Raw genomic sequence first — 13,786 nt, 5'->3', positions numbered from 1 at the left:
TGGTTTGGCCATGACCGGCCAGGCATGTGTGCACATGAGCATCAGACGCTCCTGCACATGTGTTGCTCCTGTGCGTGTGTGGAACCAGCCACACCTGTATTAGTGCTATGTGTTGCATCAGGAGTAGTTGCGTGTGTTGGCCCTATGACGTGTGGTCCCCATTCAATTAAGTTAGTTTTTATTTAGTGGTTAGGTATAGTGCAAATGACAGATGGAACCCCCCTCTAATTATCCACTTAAAAAGAAAATGTTAAAATATGTGTGAATGACACATGGGCCCCATTTACAGTTTTGACCAGTCAACAATTGACTGTTCACTGGACTGTTAACATAGTCAACTGGACCCCGGCCCCACCTGTCAAACTCTGAGGCTAGCTACTGTTGTGTATAAAAGGTATTTTTAGTTTAATTTCAAAATAAAGTAATTCTAGAAAAACTTGAAACCTTTAAAAATCAATAGAAAATAAACCGTAGCTCGGACGGGAAAACTTTGTACATGAAAGTCGCTCAGAACGATGAGACAAATCCGAATACGCAGCCCGTTCATCCGCCACACATCCCTAGCATAGCAAACACGCAACTTTCCTCTTCGGTCTGCCTGTCCGAAAACGGAAACACCAAGGATACTTTCCTGGATGTTTCCCCCCTTCGTAGGTATCACCTCCTACCGCGTTAGGGCACACCTAGCACCGCGTATTTCCCTATTATGCTTTGTGATGCTTTGATTGCTCTGTTATTTATTGTGTTCCCCCTCCGTTACTTCTTTTTGGTAGACCCCGAGACCGCTGCCAGCGACCCCCCAGTTCGACTATGGTGTTGATGACCCTTCCTTCTTGCCAGAGCAACCAGGCAAGCCCCCCTTTGATCACCAGATATCGCCTATTATTCTCTCTACTGCTTGCATTAGAGTAGTGTAGGATGTTACTGCTTTCCGTTAATCCTATCCCGATGTATAGCCCGTCTTTGCTACTACTGTTGTCACCTTTACCTGCAATCCTAAATGCTTAGTATAGGATGCTCGTATTTCATCAGTGGCCCTACATTCTTGTCCGTCTTCCATGCTATACTATCGGGCCGTGATCACTCAGGAGGTGGTCACGGGTATATACTTATACATAATATATGATACTTGCGGTGACTAAAGTCGGATCGGCTCGTAGAGTACCCGCAAGTGATTCCGATGTGGGGGCTGAAGGGACAGGTGGTTCCATCCAGGTAGTGGTGGGCCTGGGTTCCCAACGACCCCCGGCTGTTACTTGTGGCGGAGCGACAGGGCAGGTTGAGACCACCTAGGAGAAAGGTGGGCCTGGCCATGATCGGCGTCCACGGTTACTTCAAAATAACACGCTTAACGAGATCTTGGTATTTGATCTGAGTCTGGCCACCGGCCTATATGCACTAACCCACTACGCGGGAACAATTATGGGCACTCGAAGTCGTGGTATCAGCCGAAGCCTTCGTGACGTCAGCGACTGAGCGGTGCGCGCCGGATTGGACCGTAAGCCTGCTCTTGTATTAAGGGGGCTAGGTCTGCTTTTGGCCGGCCACGCAACGTGCAAGTTTGCAATGGGCGATGGGCCCAGACCCCTGCGCCATAGGATTTAGACCGGCGTGCTGACCTCTCTGTTGTGCCTAGGTAGGGCTGCGACGTGTTGATCTTTCAAGGCCGGATAATGACCTAAGAAAGTGTGTCCGGACAAAGGGGATCGATCGTGTTGGGAAATGTGGTGCACCCCTGCAGGGGAGTTTATCTATTCGAATAACCATGTCCCTCGGTAAAAGGATGGCCTGGAGTTGTACCTGGACCTTATGACAACTAGAACCGGATACTTAATAAAATACACCCTTTCAAGTGCCAGATACAACCCGGTGATCGCTCTCTCATAGGGCAACGAGGGGAGGACCGCCGGGTAGGATTATGCTGTGCGATGATACTTTGTTAACTTACCATCTACTCTTTTCTACTGCTTCAAGATGGAGGCTGCCAGAAGCGTAGTCTTTGATAGGACTAGCTATCCCCCTCTTATTCTGGCATTCTGCAGTTCAGTCCCCATATACTACCCCTTTCATTGATACCAATGCATATGTAGTGTAGTTCCTTGCTTGCGAGTACTTTGGATGAGTACTCACGGTTGCTTTGCTACTTCCTTTTCCCCCTTTCCCGGTTATTGCGATCATACGATGGAGTCCAGGAGCCAGAGGATCCCGAGGATGATTCTACATGGAGTTCGGCTTCGAGGAGTAGTTAGGAGGTCCCAGGCAGGAGGCCTTGCCTTTTCGATCATTGCTACTGTTGTGCTAGCCTTCTTAAGGCAAACTTGTTTAACTTATGTCTGTACTCAGATATTATTGCTTCCGCTGACTCTTGTGAATTCGAGCTTATGTATTCGAGCCCTCGAGGACCCTAGCTTGTAATATAAAGCTTGTATTATTTTAATTTGTGTCTAGAGTTGTGTTGTGATATCTTCCCGTGAGTCCTTGATCTTGATCGTACACATTTGTGTGTATGATTAGTGTACGGTCAAATCGAGGGCGTCACAAGGTTGTAGGTATGCCCGAGGATGTTATCAAGAAGAAGGCCTTCCCTTTATCTTTGAAGGGAGAGGCATTGACATTGTTTAGGCTATGTGATGATATGACATCATGGAACTACAACTGGTTGAAATTGGAATTTCATCAGAAGTTTTATCCTATGCATCTTGTTCATCGTGATCATAATTATATATATAATTTTTGGACTCGCGAAGGAGAAAGCATCGCTCAAGCTTGGGGGAGGCTTAAGTCAATGTTATATTCATGACCCAATCATGAGCTCTCAAAAGAAATGATCATTCAAAATTTTATGCTCGACTTTCTCTCAGTAATCGCTTCATGCTCGATACTTCTTGTACTAGTTCTTTTATGATGAAGACTATTGAATTCAAATGGGATTTATTGGAGAGAATTAAATGCAACTTTGAAGATTAGGATCTCGATGAAGGTAAGGAGTCATGTATAACACCTAAGTTTGATTGTGTTAAATCTTTTATGGATACCGATGCTTTTCGTGAATTTAGCACTAAATATGGACTTGACTCTGAGATATTATCTTCTTTCTGTGAATCCTTTGCTACTCATGTTGATATCCCTAAGGAGAAGTGGTTTAAATATAATCCTCCCATTGAGGTAAAAGTAGTTACACCTATTAAAGTTGAAGAAAAGACTATCACTTATAATGATCCTGTTGTTCCTACTGCTTTTATTGAGAAACCACCCTTCCCTGCTAGAATAAAGGATCATGATAAAGCTTCAACTGTGGTTCGTAAGAGTAATACTAGAACACCCACACCCTCTGAGCAAATTAAAGTTGAACCTTGTGTTGCTATGGTTAAAGATCTCTTGGCCGATAATATTGATGGGCATGTTATTTATTTCTATGATGAAGCTGCTAGAATTGCTAGACCCGATACTAAAAATAAACATAGATCTGTTGTAGGCATGCCTGTTATTTCTGTTAATATAGGAGATCATTTCTATCATGGCTTATGTGATATGGGTGCTAGTGCAAGTGCAATACCTCATTCCTTATACAAAGAAATTATGCATGATATTGCACCTGCTGAGTTAGAAGACATTGATGCTACAATTAAGCTTGCCAATAGAGACACTATTTCACCAGTTGGGATTGTTAGAGATGTTGAAATCTTGTGTGGGAAACTTAAATACCCTACTGATTTTCTTATTCTTGGCTCCCCGCAAGATAACTTTTGTCCCATTATATTTGGTAGAACCTTCTTGAATACTGTTAATGCTAAGATAGACTGCAATAAGGATATTATTTCTGTTGGTTTAGGGATATGTGTGATGAGTTTAATTTTGCTAAATTTCGTAGACAACCCCATGATAAAGAATTTCCTAGTAAAGATGAAATTATTGGTCTTGCTTCTATTGCCGTGCCTCCTAGTGATCCTTTAGAACAATATTTGCTAGACCATGAAAATGATATGTTTATGAATGAAAGAAGGGAAATAGATGAAGTATTCTTTAAACAGGGTCCTATTTTGAAACACAACTTGCCTATTGAAATCCTAGGGGATCCTCCTACACCCAAGGGTGATCCCATGTTTGAGCTTAAACCTTTACCTGATACTCCTAAATATGCTTATCTTGATGAGAAAGAGATATATCCTGTTATTATTAGTGCTAACCTTTCAGAGCATGAGGAAAAGAAATTATTGAAAACTCTGAAGAAGCACCATGCTGCTATTGGATATACTCTTCATGATCTTAAGGGCATTAATCCCACTCTATTCCAGCACAAAGTAAAATTGGAGAAAGATGCTAAACCAGTCATTAATCATCAACGACGGTTAAATCCTAAGATGAAAGAAGTGGTAAGAAAAGAAATACTAAAGCTTCTCGAGGCAGGTATAATTTATCCCATTGCTGATAGTGAGTGGGTAAGTCCTGTCCATTGTGTCCCTAAGAAGGGAGGTATTACTGTTGTTCGTAATTATAAAGATGAATTCATCCCACAAAGAATTGTTACAGGTTATAGAATGGTAATTGATTTCTACAAATTAAATAAAGCTACTAAAAAGGATCATTACCCTTTTCCTTTTATTGATCAAATGCTAGAAAGATTATTCAAACATACACATTTTTGCTTTCTAGATGGTTATTCCGATTTCTCTCAAATACCTGTATGAAAAGAGGATCAAGAAAAGACAACTTTTGCTTGCCCTTTCGGTACCTTTGCCTATAGACGTATGCCTTTTGGTTTATGCTATGCACCTGCTACTTTTCAAAGATGTATGACTGCTATATTCTCTGACTTTTGTGAAAAGATTATTGAGGTTTTCATGGATGATTTTTCCATTTATGAAACTTCTTTTGATGACTGCTTAAGCAACCTTGATCGAGTTTTGCAGAGATGTGAAGAAACTAATCTTTTTCTTGAATTGGGAGAAGTACCACTTTATGGTTAATGAAGGTATTGTCTTGGGCATAAAATTTCTGAAAGACGTATTGAAGTTAATAAAGCTAAAGTTGATGCTATTGAAAATATGCCGTGTCCCAAGGACATTAAAGGTATAAGAAGTTTCCTTGGTCCTGCCGGTTTTTATAGGAGGTTCATTAAGGACTTCTCTAAAATTTCCAGGCCTCTGACTAATCTCTTACAAAAAGATGTTCCTTTTGTTTTTGATGATGACTGTGTAGAAGCATTTGAAATACTTAAGAAAGCTTTAATTTATGCATCTATTGTTCAGCCTCCTGATTGGAATTTACCATTTGAAATCATGTGTGATGCTAGTGATTATGCTGTAGGGGCTGTGAGGGAGTCCTGGATTAGGGGGTGTTCGGGTAGCCGGACTATACCTTCAGCTGGACTCCTGGACTATGAAGATACAAGATTGAAGACTTCGTCCCGTGTCCGGATGGGACTTTCCTTGGCGTGGAAGGCAAGCTTGGCGATGCGGATATTCAAGATCTCCTACCATTGTAACCGACTCTGTGTAACCCTAACCCTGTCCGATGTCTATATAAACCGGAGGGTTGTAGTCCGTAGGATAGAATCAACTCTATACACAATCATACCATAGGCTAGCTTCTAGAGTTTAGCCTCCTTGATCTCGTGGTAGATCTACTCTTGTACTACCCATATCTTCAATATTAATCAAGCAGGAGTAGGGTTTTACCTCCATCGAGAGGGCCCGAACCTGGGTAAAACAAAGTGTCCCCTGTCTCCTGTTACCATCCGACCTAGACGCAAAGTTCGGGACCCCCTACCCGAGATCCTCCGGTTTTGACACCGACATTGGTGCTTTCATTGAGAGTTCCGCTGTGTGATCGACAAAAGGATCGATGGCTCGCCTGCAGATCAACTACGACTTCGACATCTTCGTCACCAGCTCGACTGGTCACCTTGGTTCGACCAAGAATTGCGCCCCGTGTTCGGATCACCATGTTCGGACGTGGGCCTTCATCAAACATCAACTCCGATCTCTATCAAGATCACGGAGGAATCATCTATGGAGCTCGGGGGCTCAACGTCAACATTGCCCTCAAGCGATGGTGCTGTTTTTCTGGACACCGAACTCGTATCTTCCACCACCACCTCCTTGAGTATCGCTTTGACGATCGCTCTGGTGAAATTGTGCGGAATTGAGTATACAACAACCCTGGAAAATTTCGTCGAGTTCCGATGGAGGAATCTCTGGCAATCCACGATATACCGGAGCCCTGTCAAATCTGGACAGGAATTTGGATGAGTTTAGGGAGTGGTGTCCAGCTTCTAGCTCGGACGTCCTTTGGAAGATCCAACCGTTGATCGGCTGCGTAATTCCTATATCTACCACCTTTCAAAATTTCGGCTCGATCCGACCGTCCAAACTCCGGGAACCTTCCGATTAGTGCATCAATTTTCGCATCTGTTTTCTGCGCGAAAACGAATCCGACCCGAGTTCATCTTTTTTATGAACAGGATTTCGGACATCCCTTTTGAAGGAAGTTTTGTATGGGGTATTGTGTTTTGTTCCCGAACACATCCCACTAACTGTAAGATCTTTTGAACATGATCATCAACATCATGCTGGTGTCAAACCAGTCCGGCAATATTACTCCACAGCTGCCGACCTGCGCTAGACACGGCGTCACTTTGTTGAGCCGAGCTCAACTTCTTTGGATCATCATCTCGGCAAGCCGAACAAGAGACCGGCATCACGAAGGATAAATCATCACCAACATCGCCGCCCCACGGATTACACGGAGTGGGCACACCGGCATCGCCACACGGTCGCTTCATCAAGCCGGCATCGACCACGTCACGACCTGCATCGACAGGGCCGCACTATTGCTTCTTCAAGCTGGTGTCCATCACGCCAACCTACTTCGACTCATCGGCTGACACCGAGGCTTCGACATCTCGGCTGGACCGGGGGCTTCGCCATCTCTTCATCAACCTACTCCGGACACTTCGGCGTCACTAGCCGACCAGCTCTGTCACGTTAGCTGGGCCGAGGGCTTTGCCTCGGCGAGTCAACCTTTACCAGCATTGCCATGCCGTCGTTTTATCGCCCATCAGGCAATGGGTGTGCGGAGCGGGTCCCAATTTTAGGAATCACCTTCCTTCGGATTGCTACAACAAATAAACCAGGTGCTATTAATCCCAGTATTTTTTGCTTGTTTGGGTTCATTTTTCCCAAGGAATTATTACTCTGGTTTGTCCGTCATATGTACACAGGTCTATCAAATGGTGGCTGCATTAACGACAGTCGCATGGTGGTTCGGTCACTTTCCGTACATAGTCCGGCGAACGCCGCACTCGGAGCTTGGACCGACCTGCGAATTCAGGCTTTGCCACGCCTTTACCGCATCACGCCGACGCCCTGCATCGATTTGACTTCGGCGCCAGGCCATATTTCTTTTATTACTCACTTTGTATAAATTATTTATTATGCAACAATTTTTTTTAATTATCATTATTACTATTATCTCCGGTTTGCACTATTTTTTGTGCATAGGAAAATGATCCGGGGACTTCGGCGTCACTCTGCCGGTCTACATTGATCGTGCTATGTCACCACTTCGGCGTGTCAAGCTCTCCGCTCCGCCACCTCGGGACCGGCTTGAGGGATGGAACCTTGCCCTGCTTCAAGCTCGGACCGCGTCATCAATACCGAACACATTAACCAGCTAAGTCGCTTTCATGCTCAAAGTTTTAATTTCTAACTTGTGTTCGGTTCGAACAAGCATTATACTTTTTTGGAAAAAATTTGCTTGTAAAAAATTTCCTTGTCCAAACTTTGTTTGTGACACACAAATCCAAGGACCCAATTCACTTGGGGGCTTCATTTATGAAGCTTTTCCACTTGCATATGATTATACTTGTACGGCTTCGTTCCTTGTTCGTGTACTATGCCACAATATGCACCACATTGACTTAAGCGATTTGCAAGCTGGGTTGCCTCGCTCCTGTGTTTACCCCTACGTTCCCGATTTTTCGGCTAGGGAGTAAAGGGAGCACCTCTGCGATTGTCATGATTGGGTCGCCCGAGCCGGACCTCAGACTGGGTGAAGCCGAAAGCTAGCGCTCTTATAGTTATTCAATGATGGTCGGCACACAACGGAACTCATGAGTACAAAAAATCTATTGCGCAAGTCTCATAATAACAATGAGCACCGAAGAAAGGTATCGATGGGGGTACTATTTTCTTCGAAGATGCTTCTTACACTTCACGGTAATATAGCATAAGTTCCCTGAGCGCGCTTTGTCTGTTACAGCCTTATGGCCTGATTGCCTGGTTATTGGAAACACCGTCGATATTCTCGACCGATGGAGTACATAACACTTTTCGGTCCTTTACCGAAGAGGGAGAAGCTGACGGTCGGTTAAGACGCGTTTAAAGTTCGGTTGAACATAGGTATGATATAAGTACTTCGGTACATGAAATCATTCTTTCACCCAAGTCACTTGGGGGCTCTTAAATTTATATGAGCTATTTTATAGTAAATGTGTTTTCTTCTTGGTCGTTGCAAAGTCTTTTTCTATCACGCCCTTTTCGACGTGAGTGTGTGGTCAATAGCCAGCCGTAGGCTGACCCGCTTGAAGTCTTGAGATCGGATGTGTAATGTTAAAGCACGACAGAAGCACTCTTTTTTCTAAGACCAATTTTCAGATTGGCACCGAACACTTGATATTGTTCGGACGTCATGTTTTTACTGACGTTTCTTGGTTTTCCAAGCTTTTTTTGGCACTTTTAAACTATTTGTGCTTTTCCAGCATTAGTCTCGCAGTGCAGCGCCGGACACCTTTTAGGGATTCGGCAAAAACATCCTCAGATATTGCTATATATGCATCGGTTTCGAATTGTGTCTTCGGTCAATAGTTGGGTTGCCCGGCTCCTGCACTTGCTTCCTACGTTCCGTTTTGTTCGGCCAGGCGTGCAAAGGGAGAACCACTGCGATTGTGCTTCCATCTCACATGGTTAAGCACCTCAGTGGAGAAAGCCGAAAACTGACTGTCACAATAAGCGTAAACTGGTCAGCGATCCGATGACTATGGGCCGTTCATAACATTGGCCGAAGTGTTTTCGGCTTGACCTCGACTGTCGCCGAACACTACCGGGGGCTATTAACTAGCCTCCCAAACTAAATCCTCGATATTTTGCTCTTACATTAGAGCTGAGGTTTAATGATCATGCTTAGCATGACAACCCAAAGAAAGGAACCGATAGCGGGACTATTTTCTTTGGAAGACATTTCTTCTGTTAAACAGTAATATAACTCTCTGCGTACATTTGTTTATAAAACCGTATGGCCAGATTGCCTTGTTTGTTGTAAATCTTTGCCCTCATAAAGGCTTTATAAAATAGAACAAACACTCCTTGGCTACTGGCCGAGGAGGTGGAAGCCGATGGTCGGTCAACAAAGTTTTGTACAATGCGGATCTGAGCATTAATGATGTAAAGTACTTGGATACATAGAGTCATTACACATAATTTGTGATTTTACTATGGATATTGATCCTTAATTCGGTCACCCGTGCCCGCATTAAGGCTCGGGGGCTACTGGGCTTCGGGCTTATTATTTACAAATATTAAAGGGGCACATCGATCCCCTGATCTGGTGTTACCAGCCGACCAGTGTCTCGGGGGCTACTGCATTGCTTGTCCAATGCAGAAAATTTTATGTGCAATATAGTTTCCGAGGAGATTTTGATCCTCAGGTTGGTCGGCCGCACCCAACCTGAGTCTCGAAGACTGAGCATGCCGCTTTTAGTGTCCCGAAGTATTCTGCCGAGCTTGGACTTGATCCTCAGGCCGATTTTGCAAATCAACCTGAGTCTCAGCGGCTACTAGGATCAGCGGTCTTACGTCATCCTTCATGTCCATCTCGGGTTTTAGACCGATACACACCTTGAGGGCTACTGGCTATATATCTCGGCAGAGAATAAATTGCACCAACAAAAAATATTCACAAAAATCGGCCCACATTCAGGGTGGTGCACCACCTTGGAAGCAGCCCGGCGTAAAGCTCGGGCACTAGTGGCTGGCTCCATAGAGGGCATTTCCGGCATTAAGCTCGACTAAACTCCTTCAAAACTTCTTTGAACCAAGGTGATTTAAGACACCTTGGATACAGTCCGGCGTTGGAGCTCGGATACATAGTTCGGCGTTGGAGCTCGGATACATTCCGACGTTAGAGCTGGGAAGTGCGGACTTGGGCGCTGGAGCTCAAGTGCGCGGAAAATGGATAGGCAAAGGAGGAAGAAGGCGTAGGTAAAAAGGTGGATCCTTGTCCCCTTATATGGGCGGATGCGATTGTGTGTCCCCACCTGCCTAGTAAAACTCGCTTGCCTCCCAAGCGCCGTGATAAGTGGCGCGGTTGGGTTACCCACGTCCGTATTGATGAGAATCCCGTAAAAGGGGGCACACGATCCCTGCTTTGACAAGACATGCCAAGGAAACCGCCTCGCAAAACACGCTGAGGTGGAAAAGTGAAAACGATTCGAGTGAAGGACTTGGCTGTAGTGTGATGACACACTGCGGAATACGTCAGCAGATTTGATTTGTGTAAATATTAATCTCTCTATGGCAATATGTGGAAGCTTATTTTGCAGAGCTGGACACTACTTTTGGTGTTTACAATCTTTTATGAAGGACTTGGAGGAGGAACCCGCCTTGCAATGCCGAAGACAATTTGCATGCCGGACCCGTCGTCATTGAAGCCTGGTTCAGGGGCTATTGAGGGAGTCCTGGATTAGGGGGTGTTCGGGTAGCCGGACTATACCTTCAGCCGGACTCCTGGACTATGAAGATACAAGATTGAAGACTTCGTCCCGTGTCCGGATGGGACTTTCCTTGGCGTGGAAGGCAAGCTTGGCAATGCGGATATTCAAGATCTCCTGCCATTGTAACCGACTCTGTGTAACCCTAACCCTGTCCGGTGTCTATATAAACTAGAGGGTTGTAGTCCATAGGACAGAATCAACTCTATACACAATCATACCATAGGCTAGCTTCTAGGGTTTAGCCTCCTTGATCTCGTGGTAGATATACTCTTGTACTACCCATATCTTCAATATTAATCAAGCAGGAGTAGGGTTTTACCTCCATCGAGAGGGCCCGAACCTGGGTAAAACAAAGTGTCCCCTGTCTCCTATTACCATCCGACCTAGACGCACAGTTCGGGACCCCCTACCCGAGATCCGCCGGTTTTGACACCGACAGGCTGTTCTAGGACAAAGAGTTGATAAGAAATTAAATGTTATCCAATATGCTAGTAAGACTCTAGACAGTGCCTAGAGAAATTATGCTACTTCTGAAAAAGAATTTTTAGCAGTTGTATTTGCTTGTGATAAGTTCAGGACTTATATTGTTGATTCTAAAGTAACTGTTCACACTGATCATGCTGCTATTAAATATCATATGAAAAGGAAAGATTCTAAACCTAGACTTATTAGATGGGTTCTCTTGCTTCAAGAATTTGATTTGCATATTATTGATAGAAAGGGAGCTGAGAACCCCGTTGTAGACAACTTGTCTAGGTTAGAGAATGTTCTTGATGACCCACTACCTATTGATGATAGCTTTCCTGATGAACAATTAGCTGTAATAAATGCTTCTCGTACTGCTCCATGGTATGCTGATTATGCTAATTACATTGTTACTAAATTTATACCACCTAGTTTCACATACCAACAAAAGAAAAAGTTCTTCTATGATTTAAGGCATTACTTTTTGGATGACCCACATCTTTATAAAGGAGTAGATGGTGTTATTGGACGTTGTGTACCTGAGCATGAACAGGAACAGATCCTATGCAAGTGTCACTCCGAGGCTTATGGAGGACATCATGCTGGAGATAGAACTGCACATAAGGTATTGCGATCCGGTTTTTATTGGCCTACTCTCTTCAAGGATGCCCGTAAGTTTGTCTTGTCTTGTGATGAATGTCAAAGTATTGGTAATATTAGTAGACGTCAAGAAATGCCAATGAATTATTCACTTGTTATTGAACCATTTGATGTTTGGGGCTTTGATTATATGGGACCGTTTCCTTCCTCTAATGGGTATACTCATATTTTAGTTGCTGTTGATTACGTTACTAAGTGGGTAGAAGCTATTCCAACTAGTAGTGCTGATCGTAACACCTATATTACGATGCTTAAATAAGTTATTTTTCCGAGGTTTGGAGTTCCTAGATACTTAATGACTGATGGTGGTTCACATTTTATTCATGGCGCCTTTCGTAAAATGCTTGCTAAGTATGATGTTAATCATAGAATTGCATCCCCATATCATCCACAGTCTAGTGGTCAAGTTGAATTGAGTAATAGAGAGCTTAAATTAATTTCGCAAAAGACTATTAATAGACCTAGAAAGAATTGGTCCAAGAAACTTGATGATGCGTTATGGGCCTATAGAACTACATATAAGAATCCTATGGGTATGTCTCCATATAAGATGGTTTATGGAAAAGCATGTCATTTACCTCTCGAACTAGAACATAAGGCATATTGGGCAATTAAAGAGCTCAATTATGATTTCAAACTTGCCGGCGAGAAGAGGCTTTTTGACATTAGCTCACTTGATGAATGGAGAACCCAGGATTATGAAAATGCCAAACTGTTTAAAGAAAAGGTTAAAAGATGGCATGACAAAAGGATACAAAAGTGTGAGCTTAATGTAGGAGATTATGTATTGCTATACAACTCCCGTTTAATATTTTTTGCAGGGAAACTTCTCTCTAAGTGGGAAGGTCCTTACGTCATCGAGGAGGTCTACCGTTCCGGTGCCATAAAAATCAACAACTTCGAAGTCACAAATCCAAGGGTGGTGAACGGTCAAAGAATCAAACATTATATCTTAGGTAATCCCATAAAAGTTGAAACCAATGTTATTGAAACCGTAACCCCAGAGGAATACATAAGGGACACTTTTCAGAACGTCTCAGACTCCGAAAAGGAATAGGTACGTGGTACGGTAAGTAAATCGACTCCAAAACAGTCCTAATGGCAATTTTTCTCCGTTTTGGAATATTTAAGAAAATAGGAAAATAAGAAGCAGTCCGGAAAGGACACGAGGCTTCCACGAGTGTGGAGGGCGCGCTCCCTACCTTGTGGGCTCCTCGTGCGCTCTCCAGACTCCGTTTTCTTGCACGATACTTCTTTTGGTCGGTAAAAATTCATTATATAATCTCCCGAAGGTTTTGACCACCGTATCACACAAATATCTTCTGTCTTTGTTTTGAGCTATTTTTCTGATAGATCTAGATCGCCATGGTGTCTTCAAGTGCCCCCGAGGACAACTTCTTCGAGAAGGTCATCAACCCCTATCTCGCGGAGGTGCTGCAACACCCTCAAACCATTGAGATGCGTGAGGGGTTGCTGCACATCCGCAATGTTGAGGGACCAAGGAGGACCAGAAGCATGGAGACAAGGCTCGAGGCAATGGAGCAACAAGTTTTAAAGTGCCAGGAGATGGTGGAACATGGACTCGACTCTAATCATATAATGATCATGGAGTTCACCAACAACCACAAGCTGGATGACAAGAACATTGGGGAGGCCATCTTCAAGCTTCACGAGAAAATTGAGCGCCTCCAAGCCCATATCTATGACCTGCAAAACCAAAACTGTGAGTATGAATATAGATTCAAGAGGATGAGTTTGGCTGCAGATTTGAGGATCCCGGAGACTCGATCATCCTTCTATGATGGTGAGCCTATGCCATGGAAGGTGGACCGCAAGCTCACATCATCAACAACTCCATCGTCGCCACCTCTGAGGGAGGAGACATAAACA

This window comes from Triticum urartu, chromosome 3A (genome assembly GCF_056163025.1).
Source record: "Triticum urartu cultivar PI428250 chromosome 3A, HENAU_Tu73, whole genome shotgun sequence".
Lineage (NCBI taxonomy): Eukaryota > Viridiplantae > Streptophyta > Magnoliopsida > Poales > Poaceae > Triticum > Triticum urartu.
Note: the sequence above shows the minus strand (reverse complement) of the source record.